Source organism: Vespula vulgaris, chromosome 2, assembly GCF_905475345.1.
Source record: "Vespula vulgaris chromosome 2, iyVesVulg1.1, whole genome shotgun sequence".
Lineage (NCBI taxonomy): Eukaryota > Metazoa > Arthropoda > Insecta > Hymenoptera > Vespidae > Vespula > Vespula vulgaris.
In genome coordinates, this window is record NC_066587.1 from 3290442 (window position 1) to 3305208 (window position 14767).

The window sequence follows — 14767 nt, forward strand, 5'->3', positions numbered from 1 at the left end:
CTAACGTTTTTTTATCGACATTATAGATTTCGAGCAAAAATATCATAAAGTATCTGACCACCGGTATAGTTGATATCTCGGATGTATCAGAGGCGGTAGCTACGAAAGAGGAGAGTAGAGGACTCGGCATCTTTACGATAGTTTTTTAATATCTCGAAGCAACTCGTTGTATACGAGAACGGTTGCCTTTTCTACGCATTTACGATTCTGAGTCACGTTTGCAATAAGCGATCGGCCATCGGGGAGAATGTCTGTTGGGGAGATATCGTATATGATACATATATACTATATGTACATATACACATACTTACGTAGCATCGGTTGAGTGCATCCACCGCTTGTAACTTTTCTCTCTGCATCTGAAAACGGCAAGACGATTCCATCTCTTATTTCCTTTACCGTAAAAAAGAAAGAAAGGAAGAACGAACGAACGAACGGGCGCACGAAAGAGACGAAGAAGAAGAATGAAAGGTAAAAGAAAAGAAACCTTTCTCTATCCGTCAACAAAAATACAAGATCTTCTTATTAATAATAAAGAAGTTTTCTTCGGATTTCTCTTGTAGAAGATGGAATTTTAAAGCTCGCGAATGAAAAAATAAAGAACGTTTTTCTATCGCGTTAAAGAAGGTAGATTAATGTGAAAACTCGGCAATCATTCTATAAACATTTAGTTGGAAAGAAATACATATAAATAAAGGAAAGAAAGGGAGATAGGAAGAGAAAGATAAAGAGAAAGAGAGAGAGAGGTGGGGGGACGGGGGTGGAAGGAGAGAGGAAGAAAGGCAGAATGAAACAAAGAAAAAGGATAAACTTTGGAGCGCCACATCTGCTTGAAATTCAAGGAGATATGTGTGCGCTCGACGCGAAAGAAAGACCCCTGGGTTTAACCCATTTACCAGCGAATGTACAGTTTAATGGGTTAAAAGGGTGCGTACGGTGAATCGTATCTATGCGTGAATGTATCTATGTATGTATATATGGGCGCGCGGATATTCTCTTTCTCTCTCTTGTAAGAGACGCACCCTTCCGCCGATAAATTTCTTCCTTTCGTGTCGCCACCCGTTATAGGCCATTTTAAGTGTACTCAACGAACGAGTCATGTATAGGCCACGAACAAACCAAGTGAATTTCCTTGGCATTCATTGAAAGCTCACAAATGCGATTAATTTTCTGCTCCATTTGCCACTTTGATCCTTTCCGCTTCGTTACGGGTATCGAAGGTCTTTCAAGTTAAATCCTTAAGGTGACTACGTTGAAGCGTAAGGTTGATGGTTTCGAGCAACTGCCGTTTAGAAAGTTTCCCTTTTTTCTTTTTTCTCCCTTCTTTTTTCCTTCTCCTTTTTTTTTTTTTTTTTTTTTTAATGACCGAAGTCCTTGAAAATACTCGACGATGCCAAGATAATCGTTTGAGCCGCTTCTTCTCAGAAGGTGAATTCTAAACATTGTACATAATAATACGAACCTTCGATCTTCCCGATAAACGTCGTGAGATTAATACGGCTGAAAAAACTTGTTAAGTGGATCTTCGTTTACGTAGACTTTTTTTTCTCATCGACATCAACAATTTGTCTTTTTAAATATAGGAGAAACAAACATTGCTATTTCTGCGAGTAACTCTATGAACTTTCGAAAACTTTGATAATTTTGTAAATCAATGCCAAGCGTACCGTTATTCTCTTATCCTTTTCTTCTCTTTTCTCACGTACACACGGATCGTTCATATTTTTTTTCTTCTTTGCAGTAGAAGGAAATGAGGTTAACGGAGCGAGAGTTCCGCTAGAATTTGCGACGAAATAGAGTGGGATAACCATTGAATTTGCTCGTTTGGATTTCTTTTAGTGGCTTCATCCTAAAATGTAAGAGAAGGATACAAAATTCATTCGATTCGAGCTGGCGAGAGATAAGAAACGAATATATATATATATATATATATATATATATATATATATATATATATAAAGGAAAGAAAGAGGAAGAGAAATTATCGAGACTAAATTTACATATGAGGGCAATTACTTCTCAGAGTAGGTAATATATTTATCTTTTCAGAATGAGCGTATAAACTGTTCACGTATAATTTTTCCCACGTCTATAGTCTGATATTATATCGAATAATCACGAAGAAGTTAAATTTTTTGCTGAATTAATCATATCTGTTACATTTATTTTTATGCGTCGGATTTCGATAGAAACGACCCAAAGAGAAAGGGAAAAAAGATAAAGATGAAGGGTGATTGATAGATGTACATATAACAAGTATTTGTTTCTCGTATTCTTTTTTAAAAATAACAGCAATTAGTTTTTACCCAAATGGGTGATGGTATCGAGAGATGAAACGGCAAAGATTACAAAATAACAAACGTTGACTCGTTCTATCATATCTACGAAAAACGATATCGCTGTATCGTATTTGATATAATGATTTTTATTAACCACGCGTATTCCAACGATCGATTTCACTTCATTTATTCTACCCCCTTTTTTTATTATTAAATTTTTCATCCCGATAGATCCTACGTACGGAAAGATTTTGTTTCCACTCTCAGACGAAAGTCGATATTGGCACATTATTTCTGTTATTGAAATACGTGGGAAATTGTGTGTAACGCATACAAACAAATGCGTACGCATAAATACCTATTCCACATATGGGAATATCACTTTATCGGTTTATAGAAATTTCTTTTTATGTCAATATATATGTTTAATTTCTATCTCTTATGAAATTTCCTATTATATTCACTATCCGATATAATAAAAGATATAATATTTTAATAATTCTGTTTCTAAGAGTAAACATTCATTGTAAACATCGAAACGAAATTTACGATTTTATATACTACTAGACAAGCAAGAAAGAGTACGTCGAAACTTTCTTAATTGACTTAAATTTCTTGTCACTTTTGAATAATCTTCATACCTTCCGATTAACATCATTACTTCTTATAAGAAGATAAAAATAAAGAGAAAAAGTAGCGATTGCTTGTTACCAAAATTGGCGTAATTTTTATCACAGATTTACATATAAATTTATAAACGTCTCTTCTATCGTTTTATCGTCGAGAAGTGTTAAAATAACATTCACGGGTCTACAAAGGGCCATTGTCGACGTGTAATAGCATCATAAAAGGCGTTAAATGCGCTATAAAAAATGAATTAGAGAGAATGAGAGAGAAAGGAAGAAAAAGAGAGGTGGGAAAGAGAGAAAGAGAGAGAGAGAGAGAGAGAGAGAGAGAGAGAGAGAGAGAGAGAATGAGAGCAAGCGAGTGTGTTTGTCTATGTGTACGACTTAGAGATCATTGATGAGAGAGATAGAGAGAGAGAGAGAGAGAGAGAGAGAGAGAGAGAGAGAGAGAGAGAGAAAGAGAGAGATGATAGACACGGAAGCCAATCTAACGGAATCACTCGAAGAGTGCCGAGCATGTACTCATATCCTTACATTAAAAGCCACGATAGACTCAGTCGGTGGTCTATGTCGGAGACGTTTCCACTGAAATATTCATCTTGGTAAGGGAACGTTGATCCAGAGGCGGTGCGAACTAATCGTTGCCCTTTGAAACGTGACTAAGAGCTGACCCTTCTTAGACGAATAAACGATGTAGAATAGAAAGGGTATGCGGGAGAAAGGAGTTACGGATGAAAGGACATATATATATATATATATATATATATATATATATATATATATATATATATACACACACACACACACACACACACACATATAGACAGAAAAGGATAAGAGAATGAAAGATAGATAAAGACTATCGGTGTCTTCTTAAATAAAAATTATCAAGCAAACGACGTAAATCTTTCAAATTATTTTATATATTGAGATAATAATATTGCGTTCATGATACTGCATATTTCTTTTTCAGAAAATTTTGCGAAATTTCTGTTAATCGTAAAATAAAGGTAGAGAATTGGATTATCTTTCTCTGTATGTAAACTTTGTTCGAAGGTCAATGTTTAATACGAAGGTGCCGTCATTACTCGTGTTGTGCGTAGTTTGCTTTTGTGATAAATGTTTATGTAAGATAATCACGACGTGTTTACGAGCATCTTATTTTCGTTATTTTTTCCTCGTCTCTTCGCTCATTCGCTCGTGGCTCGTCATTGTTGTGTTGTCCGATCGAGAACGACGATCCGTTTGAATAGATACGACCTCAGTCTTTATTTATTCCTTTGACGAGAGAGTACTCGGGAGTGAGAAAGTAACGTTTAATTCGACATATTGAATATTCAAAATGCATTTCGAAACGCATGTACACATCTTAAATCGCAAATTGATCGTGAAATGTGTATATATGTAATATATATATATATATATATATATATATATATATATATATATGTATACTATCAAAACGATCGAGTCTCGTCGAATAAATCAAGTCCTCGTATCTCAGATATTCCATTACTGCCCGAGAATCTTAATTAGTATACTCGTTTGTACCTAATGCATTGATTACTTAGCTACTTGCGGTAATTATAGTTATGTAATTATTTTGAATCGATATAACTCATGAATGATTTTGATTAAATATGTAGATTTTTTTTTCCTTTCCTTGTTTTTTTAATTTTAATATAGATAGATAAGTAATTAGAAATATGAAATCAGAAGATGCAAATTATGTTGTCGAAAATATGTTCGCGAAGATAGAGGATATTTGTAAAATGTTCGACAAATATTTCGCATTTCAAAGTATTCGAAAGAATTCATTGGAGTATAATATTTCGTTGATCGCAAAAAATTTTGACTCACAGCGACTGTATTCTAAATAATTCTAAATAATTCTATCCTAATTCTAAACTCCTTAAATTCGTTTGAAGGCGGTCTATTTGCAATATTTATTTTTTTTTTTGCGTAATTGATCGTTGATTAACACAAAAATTGAAGAATTGTCTCGTTTTCCTGCTAATTTGAAGTTAGTCTTATTACAAATAATTTAATTGGAAAAGCTTATTTCTTTCTTTGAAGTTGCTTTAAATCTTTTTGCGGTATTAAATGTCCCCCAACAAGTAATTCAAGAGAGAAAGAAAAAGACAGAAAGAGAGAGAGAAAGAGAGAGAGAGAGAGAGAAAGAAACTTATTCGGACTTTACGACATATAGAGAATAAAAGTTCACGAGGCAAAGAAATAGAATGCACTCTCCTATCGTTACGATCATAAATCCATTTGCTCATAAATGTCGAATCTTATATTTTTCCGCTAGGTAATTTCTTTTTTTAGCGTGGTCCGAATTAAACGAAAATCTCAAGTAAAAAGATATGAAAAAGAAAAGAAAAAAAAAAGAGAGAAGGATAAGAAGCATGTATGAGATATCTGACATCGACGTAGTCAAACGCATATAATCAAAAATTAAAAAAAAAAGGAAAGGAAACTTTCTACCGTTGGCTCGGTCGCTTCGAAAATTTCGAGGAGCCATTAAAAGTTGGTGGTACCAGTCGTAGAACTCTTCTGAGATCGTCGTCGTCGTCGTCGTCGTCGTCGTCGTTAGGATATTAAAGGAAGACCAAGATAAAGGGGTGAGGTAAAGAAAGGGGTATACCACGGGACGCGTAGTTTGTGGAAAGTCCACCGATACATCGAATTTCCCAAGGGAAAAGTCTTTACGAGGTCTCTGAACGATGGTGACGCGTCTCTAAGTTCGGACTAACAATACAAGCTGCTTCTAAGGCGATCGAAAATGAAACCATTGAAAGCGAAACTTCCATCGATCGACGTTTTAATATGAAATTCGTATTTATATACATAACATCGATTCGTTTAGAAATCCAGAATCAAATCGTAAAGTCTCTTTCTCTCGTTCTCTTTCTCACATACTTACCACAATTTCTCCGACGGTCAAGAACAAATGCATATCAGTGTCGTAGTTCGTCCGTAATATCTTGTCTTTCGTGAACATCGAGGAATTCGCATACATAAGATATATTATACCTACGTGTTCCGTTCGATAGCAGCCGGCGCAATTTGAAGCAAGATGGTCACGCGACACGAAAGGATAGTTATGGGACACCTCTCTTATCGTCCTCTCTCTTCTATCCACTCCTTTCGAGTGAGCTCACCGCGCAGCATCCGAAAATACGAGTCAGACATCGAATATTCTTTCCATTTCTTTTTTTCCTTTCACTACTGAATTTCGATCTCTCCTTTTACCGACTCATCGGACCGTCTGACATTTTTCATTTGTTTATCTTTTTCTCGTAAATTTCTCTTCTTTAAGGGATTTTCTTACTTATATTCTGGAACATTCTTTATTCCTTGTTCTTTTTCCTTTTCCTTTTTTTTTTATTTCATAAATTCATTTTTTGTTTTTCCATGCTTTCTATGTACAAGGTTTTATCATTAATCAGGAATATTCAAGTATCCTTCTAATCACGTATTCAATCCTTTCCCGTATGTAAAGAAACTTACATTATATTTACTAAGAAAAAAAACAGGGAGGAGAATGAGCGAGGGAGAGAGAGAGAAAGAGAGAGAACGCTTCGAAACGAAGTAGCCTAGTTTAGTAGCCCGACAGAAACGACCGATCGATTTTCTCGCGTGGCTGCAAAAAATTGTAGGAGAATTCACAATATACTTGCTACATATAGCGCAAATCGTCGTCCCTCTCTTAACGTGTTTACGAGCTAACTTAGGTCTATTCTCTTCGGCCCGTTTCGCGAACGTCCTAGTCGAAGCTTTTCCGAACATTTTCACCTCGTAAAACAAAGAAAAGACGAAGAAAGAAAGAAGAAAGCCGATAAAAGAGAGATAAGAATTGGGAACAAAAAACGAAAGACATCGGTCAGCATCTCGGTTATAAATATCGCGGTATTCATATTCACAAGAGAACAGAAATTATTTTGCCTATCCTATCTTCACCTCAATCTATTCTTTATGTACGGCTTTTTAGAAAGAAGAGTCTTTATAACGTAGAAAACAAAGGATCGTTGATAGATCGTGATCCGAGAATTAAGCCCATGGTAAATTATTCTTACGAATAGTAAGTTTCATTATAATCTATAAACGTTATATCGTGCGATAAAATTAGAAAATATGATCTTTTTTATTTTCTTTTTGTTATTTTATTTTTTACTTTTTTCATTTATATATTTATTTATTTATTTAAATATTTTTACTTATAATAGGATACGACAAACGAAACATACTTTTTGTTTTCCGCTTCGTTCATACGAGAAACCTGTTTTTTTCTCGATCGTTTCTTTACAAGGGAGAAGTAAACAGCTCTGGAAGAGACTTTCCACTTAAATATATCGTATAATTTCATTATTGTTTGCTAAAGGAACGATGAAGTAATGTTTTTATACGACTCCGGATATTTCGCATCGGTCAGTGTAGTTTCTCGTCATAGAAATGATGATGTTTATTACGATGATGATAATAATAATAATAATAATAACAATAAAAATAACAATAACAATAATAAATTGATGCGTATACGGGATCACGATCGTAGGTGGAAAATGGTGCGGAAGAAAAGGAAGAAGAAGTCGATGAGCACGATCTTGAGTTATAACGAATCGTGCTGTGAATTTTAGAAATATTGATGTCATCCTTTAACCTTAATATTCACGTTCTGATAATTTTTTTCGGTTAAATGAATAATATTATAATAATAATAATTGATATTTCAGGTGTATTTTTACTATAATTGTAACTCTTACGTAAAAACGAAAGCAGATCTTTTGATCTTTTATTAGTTAATCCCGTTAAGTATATTTAGAAAAATTAACGTCATTGATTACTAAACTTCAGAAATAAAATGAAACTTGAGAAAGAATTGCGTCAACAGGAGTTGCAAAAATAAATTGATAATATAATCTATTTTTATTTTGAGCGTAGATAGAAATTTTTTTTCTTTTAGATCGAATAGAAAAATTCATGGAAGACGGATGATAGGCCAGCACGTTATCCTTTTGAAAAATGAAATGTTTTCCGATCTTCCTTACATTCTTTTCTTTCTTTCTTTCTCTTTTTCTTTTCCTTCTTCAATTCTTCGATTCATAAGATTTTTTAGATCGAACATGAGTGCATCATTATTTACTCAAGATCTGATAACGATTCGATACGTCTACGTATTATGTAAATTATAGTATGAGAGGGAAAAAGAGAGAGAGAGAAACGATTCGGCGGATTGACAATTTCCTTTCTTAACAAAACCAATCATTGTACGTAGCTATGTATGGATATCATGATCAAATAAATAATTGATTATCAACGAAGGTAATCAAATTTATTATTATGTCTGGAGTGTTCAAACAAGTTTAAATATTTTACATAATTAATTAGTTGTTATTTGAAATATTTGATCGATACTACTACTTGCGATTTTTCGTTCGTATATAAAAATAAATGTGAAAACTATGTAGAAAAATAATCGGCAAAGTCAGTTTAAAGATGTGTATTTATATATTCCACGGCTCGATAGCTCTGAGTTTGCGCATGGATAATATTTGAGGCTTTCCCACTTTTGCTCCTTTTATTTGCCTTATCATTTACTTCCCTCCATCTTCTCTCCTCTTCTTTCTTATCATCCCCCTACCAGCTTTTTTACCCTTTCTCATTCTTGTTCCGGCGTTATCCCTCCTTTACATTTTCTCCCCCTTCTTTTTGATGCTTTTACCAACACATCGAAGGGTCGAAAGATCCCTTCGATATTTCGACTCTACTTCCTTTCTCAGAATTGCGACTTATTTCAGCATCTTCACCGAGACGACGTCTTCCGGCTTATTTGTGAGAATGTGAACCCACCCTTCTAGTCATCGACTCCCCTCGTGATTTTTCCCTTCTTTACCTCTTCGATATTTCTTTTTTTTCGATAGCTACGACAATTTCCCTTGAACCGTTGATAAGAGAACGAAATTTTTATCGTATATTATCTGACATATCACAAATTTCTCTACGTAAAATAAAAAGTGGAATTTAGCAAATTGAAAATTATAAGTAAATATTAATATTTAGAGATCCCTAAAAAATAAAAAAAAAAGAAAAGTCAGTTAATTAATGTAACTTCTGAGAGATCCTATTGATATTACACTTAATCTGTAAATATATCAAAAATAATTTAAATTTAATTATATTTAAAATTAGAGAACGTAAAATTTGTTGTTAATTTCAATATTCACCAACTCATCTTAATATCGAGCTTGATAATATTTATACTAATAACATCGGTAATTCATGACCTTAACTCGTGCATTCATGATTTCGAGGATATAAAAATATTACGGCGAGAATTTTTATTTAGTTTCAGTGCGGCTGTAAAATCGTATCATGAATTAGTTCTACTAGTGGACACGTTTTAAACGAAAAATAAAACTTTCTGATAATGTTCACATATCTACCTACCTAGTTATTTTTCGAGTATATACATACACCATTTATTTATGTTCTTTTTCAGCCAAATAATTATAATGGTTCCTAACAAAAAAAAAAAAAAAAAAAACAGAAAACCGAAGACGAAGAATACTACACATTTTGCTTAAAAATGAAAAGCCAATTCAAGAGACCTAATTTTATTTATTTCATACACATATTTCATGCACGTATCTAATAATCAGCGAACTATTTTTCCAAATGTTTTAATAGATATGTATCTTTAAAAAAAAAATGAAGAAAAAAGTCATCTTCACTGTCGCCGTGAGGTATTATTAAGATAATAACGCGATATAGAAGGATATCGTATAAAAAACAACGAAAGAAAGAAAGAATGAAAAATATATACGAAGCAGCAACGAATCTTATTAGACATTTTTCCAACAATGACAAAGTAAAATAGCTGGAAAGAATAATGGGAATTCGAACAAAGTCAATAACCCATATGTAACAGGTTCTTTAATAAGAAGTCGTCTTTCCTCGTTCCTTCGTAACTTTCATATAGAAAGATCCTGTTGCAATTTATCAGGAAGGATAACATGCTTCCATGGTCACTCTTCCGCTGTTCCGAATCGTGTAATCGCAAGGGAGAAGTCTAATCAACTATCTGTCAGTCCTTATCCTCGTACGGTACAGTCCGATTCAATAATGTCCAATGTAATCTAGCCTTGCGGCAAGACTGCGACACACATGACGCGTCCGAGCTTTAAACCCCAACATCCTCCAAATGAAATGTCGACCCACTTTACTACAACGGTCTACCTTATACCCTTGATAAAACGGTGTACGATATTTCAAACTGCATTTTTCCCAAAAAACGAAAAATATAACGACGAATGCATTCGCACCTTTCCCCTTTCCTTTTCTCAGCCTGTCTTCGTTTCACAAACCAACCTTTTCAACCCTTTTCTTCTTTCTCCTCCCCTTCAAAACTTCCTAAAGCATTTAAGCTGACGTAGAAATCGATACTTCTTTGTTCGGAGTCGATAAGTTTCTTCGCGATTGTCGATCACACGTAACGGAATAGTTACTGATTGAATAAGAAAAAGGATTCTTCCTGGTTTATTCTTCAGCTAGGTCTAATCTTATCTTTTCTTTGAATCTGTCGATGGGATGGTATTAGTGGAATTAGTTGTAATTAGGTTGCAACTTGTGCTATTAAAAATGGATAGATCTTTTCAGATTTTCTAATTCGTCGCAACTCTCTAGGCGTATCACGGGACAAGAAGTTAAAGACGTTTGCTTCGGTCTGCAAATTTAAAACTTTTCGAGAACTTTTCTTCTTCTTCTTCTTCTTCTTCCTTCGTCTTCTCTCTCTCTCTTTATTTCTGTTGCTTGTACGAAAAGAAATTCGTAGGATTTTATCCAAGTATTCGTACAGCGCGTATAAGTACGTACATAGGTATATGTACGTGTGTATACTCATAGATTTTCTGTAAGTCTATCGCTATCCTTCAAAGACGTTAGACTTGGGGAAAAGTTTAATAACGTTCGTAGGTATAAGAATTGAAGCTGCTGCCCCTTGAAATGTGTTATCCAAGATGCGAAAACGATCGTAGGCAACACCACGTGTCAGCTCTATGCACGTCGCATGTGTCCGACAGGGCGTATAAAGGTTTCCTTTTCTGGTTTTGAAAGAACTTTAAGATAGGTACATTCCTTTTCTTCTTTCTCACGGTTTATTTATTTCTTTTTTTTTTTTTACTACTCTTAAGCTATAAAGCATACCAAACTTTATTTAACAAAAAACAAAAATGAAAAAAAAACAAGGAAAAATAATGCTTTTATTTTTAATCCGTCCAAGCGAAACACGCCTAGAGATAAATAAGTATATAAATTTTCAATAAAAACCATCATATGCATTCGACGGTTTTTAACCGAAGGCGAATTTAAATAAAATATGGATGAAACCACACTGACCCATCGTGATAGTAGCGAATGTTCGTGTTCTGTTAAATTTTCCAATGCTAGGAGAAAAGTGAGTATACGAGTCGAATTAAATTTTCCAACCAGCCATTGATGTTTTATTATTCCATTATTTTTTTGTTCCTATTTTCGTACTTTTGATAAAAATTTCGTTTCATTTATTAAATCTCTCTATAGGGAAGAGACGTTTCAATAATTGATCTTATTATCATATTAGGAGAAAAATAAAAGAAAAAGAAATGTATTCTTTATTTCTCTTTGACGTATCAAAAGAGACATACGTTTAAATGTTGTTTAACGATCACGAATATAAAAATAAAGTTCTCTCAAGCATATTTATGACGCGACGTACATTAAACTTCAATACATGATATACATATATAAGGTGTCATTCTAGGTTTCTCTTCAAGTGTACAAACGGAGTTTGCCCAAAAGGCTTTGTTAAATAACGGTACCCAGGTCGGTCAGAGGGCCGGGAAATCCAGAGGCGGAACCAACCGTCTATACGGGATAAAGGAATACAAAAGCTGGAGCTTTTGTTCGTTTTAGCGAATAGGATAGGTTTCTGATTACGAAAATACCTATGTATAGTAAACCTTTAATATGTGAACTAATAGAAAGTCAACAAAATAAAAGTCAATAAAAAGAAAAAAAATATTAACAATAGTAAAAATAAAACAACAATTTTAATATTTGCTCCTCTTCTCTTTCTTCGGATCGTACTTGATATATTTTAGATGAAATCAAGCGAAATAAACAACAAATATATATATATATATTCTAATTTATGGACGTCATTCATTTTGTGGCCGCAAAATTATCTTAACTCTTTAATTACCTTTAAAAGCATTTACCGGTGACCAGTGTGCATTTGGCATTTCTCCCTTACGCAGATACATGTCAAGTTATGCTTTATCCACGTTATCACGTGGGACGTTAGTACGTCCAACGTCAAATCGATAAATTCATTTGTCATTCTATCATATACTTACTCGACTAATGGCTTTTTGTTTCTCGTCGAAGAGATCCAATGTTCAGTAATTGCGCTATGAAATGCGATCGATGTCGAAAGGTCCTTTGATTTGATATCGACATAGAAAATCTAAGCGAAATCAATTTTTGAACATCGATATTTATTTGCCAGAAATATAACGTTATAGAAGAAGAAAAATTTGTGTCGAAGATATTTTAACTTACGGAATATTACTCCAGACATTTTGTGACTGACAGGAAAAATCTTTCGGATTCGGAATTTTTATAAAATAAGACGAGAATTGCGATTCGAAGAAAGCTTCTCTTTCATTGAATTCTTCTCCTTATGAATCGAACGATGAATCGAACGATGAATCGAACGATGATGATTCGAACGATCTAAAGTTCAAAATAACCGATCCATTTTTCTCCGGGATAAAATATGGAATAAAACGGAGGAAGAGCGAAATTTTTGGCAAGAAATGAATACGTTATATCAAGGACAATACAATAGCTTCATACTTTGGCCATATGTATGTACGATCTAGCGAAGATTTACATAAATGTTCGAATTTTCGAAAGATTCAACGAGAGTTCGAAGTAAAGCTGCGAAGAGGGACTTGGGACCTGAAACCTTAACAATAGAGAGCAGCAAATCGAACGACGAACAACGTCGTCCATTGTGACCCGGAAAGGTGGTGGTAGGGTCAATGGAAGGACGGAGGGATTGCCCGCAATTGCATGATTCGATTGGTATCTCTCGACATATGCAAAGTGACTCCTGCGGCTCTCGCACGCGTGACTTCTCGCACTGCGTGCGTCCTTGCGTTTTTCTTCTTTTATTCTTCTTTCTGCTCGTTTTCCAATTTTTTTCTCTTGTCTTTTTTCCTTACCATATGTTATTGTTGCTATACAATAGCGTGCATCGCAATCGTTTCTTTATCATATTTTATCGAACTTCCGGCTTGTATAAGTACTTACATTCCAAATGATTTCCCTTTTATCTATTCTTTTAGGTTTTTTCTCATTTCATGAGTAGAAGTATAAGCTGACGATTAATGAAATTTATCGTTCGATAAAACGTTGTATTTTCGATGAGTTTTCGATGAGTAATTTCTAATTTTTTAACATTGAATTCGCTAGAAGAAAAATATCGAACGACGAAAATAGAATATGTGAGAAAAATAAAGGTGCCATCTGCAAAAGTCAAACAAGACTCGAGATAAGTGGATCGAACGAACGAGACCGATAAGCCGTCAAAAATCGATAACTCGTACCTCTGACTTCTTCTGTGAGTATGTTTATCTTCTTGCGGATATTCGGTGACACTTAACCTGAACTATATAAAAGGTTTGACGGAAAAAAAGTATCGAACACACGTCACACGTCAAAACGGATACGCGATAAAGCAAGTTTTTTACGAGATAATAGATAAATATTTTTCCTTTCGTAGGATACATTTTAATGACAATAGCAGTTTTTATTTATAGGCATCGTTAGATAGGATCAATGTTGTACGTAGGTACAGTTTGGTCGTTTATCGTAATATTTATGCGATACGAGGAGGATAGAATAGATCGTTTAAAAAGTATAATCGTATATCACGTGTACGTACGCACGTGTTACTCCTTCTGCAATAGTTTATCCAACGAAAGCATTGCTTTGTCCGAAGGTAAAAGGAACTTTCTTTGAAAAAGTTTTACGATATAAAACAAATCTCCCGTAAAGACGAATTTGTAAGAAAGAATTCGCTGACATTGACTCTCGTTGTCTTTCGGAGTAGAAACCCACCGAGATAAGGTATTATTGCTTTATTTCATTGTTGACAATAAGTCCGTCTACGGGAGAACAAAATGTTCGAGTAAGAAAGTTTTGCAGTGGTCGCAAGAAAGTCGTTCTCTCTCAGGAACGTGACTCACGAGTCGACTCGTAAACAAGAAGAAAACGTTTTCCCATCTCTGAACAGAACGTATATTTCTAAAAAGCATCGGATCTTACGCAATAAATCCTTTACCATTGGATCGATTCGAACAATGAATTCTTTTTTCTTTTATTTTTTCTATTTTTTTCTTCGTCTTCTCGATGAAATATCAAACGATCTCGATTTCTCTGCAGAATCTTTCGAATCCGATTAGATTCCCTTCGTTTGAAGCGTACATTTTAATCAACATTATTATTAGCACGCATTCATGAGCGATTTTAAATATGCAATTTTATTTAATATCATTCGTAATATCGGACGCCAATATACGCAATTTTGTCGTTTTCGTAAACGAATATTGCCTATTATTTCCAAAATCGTTAGTATCCGGTTTTTGCATTGATCATCGAAAATACACGCGTTTCGCATTTAAATATGGATAATTAAATGTCACGGAGCGACGTACGACGCGGGAGTAATTTGTAATCGAACGAACGCTAGTATATGCTTCAGAACGACCAATGGCTAATTATAAACGAATTCGTAGTTAATCGGCCGATGATTAT

General features: G+C 34.2%; 1 protein-coding gene across 13 annotated transcripts in view; it reads left to right on the forward strand.

Annotated features, from left to right (window-relative positions):
- LOC127072822 (uncharacterized) overlaps positions 1-14767 on the forward strand; it is a 224804-nt gene that overhangs the window by 16560 nt on the left and 193477 nt on the right. The window lies entirely within an intron of this gene.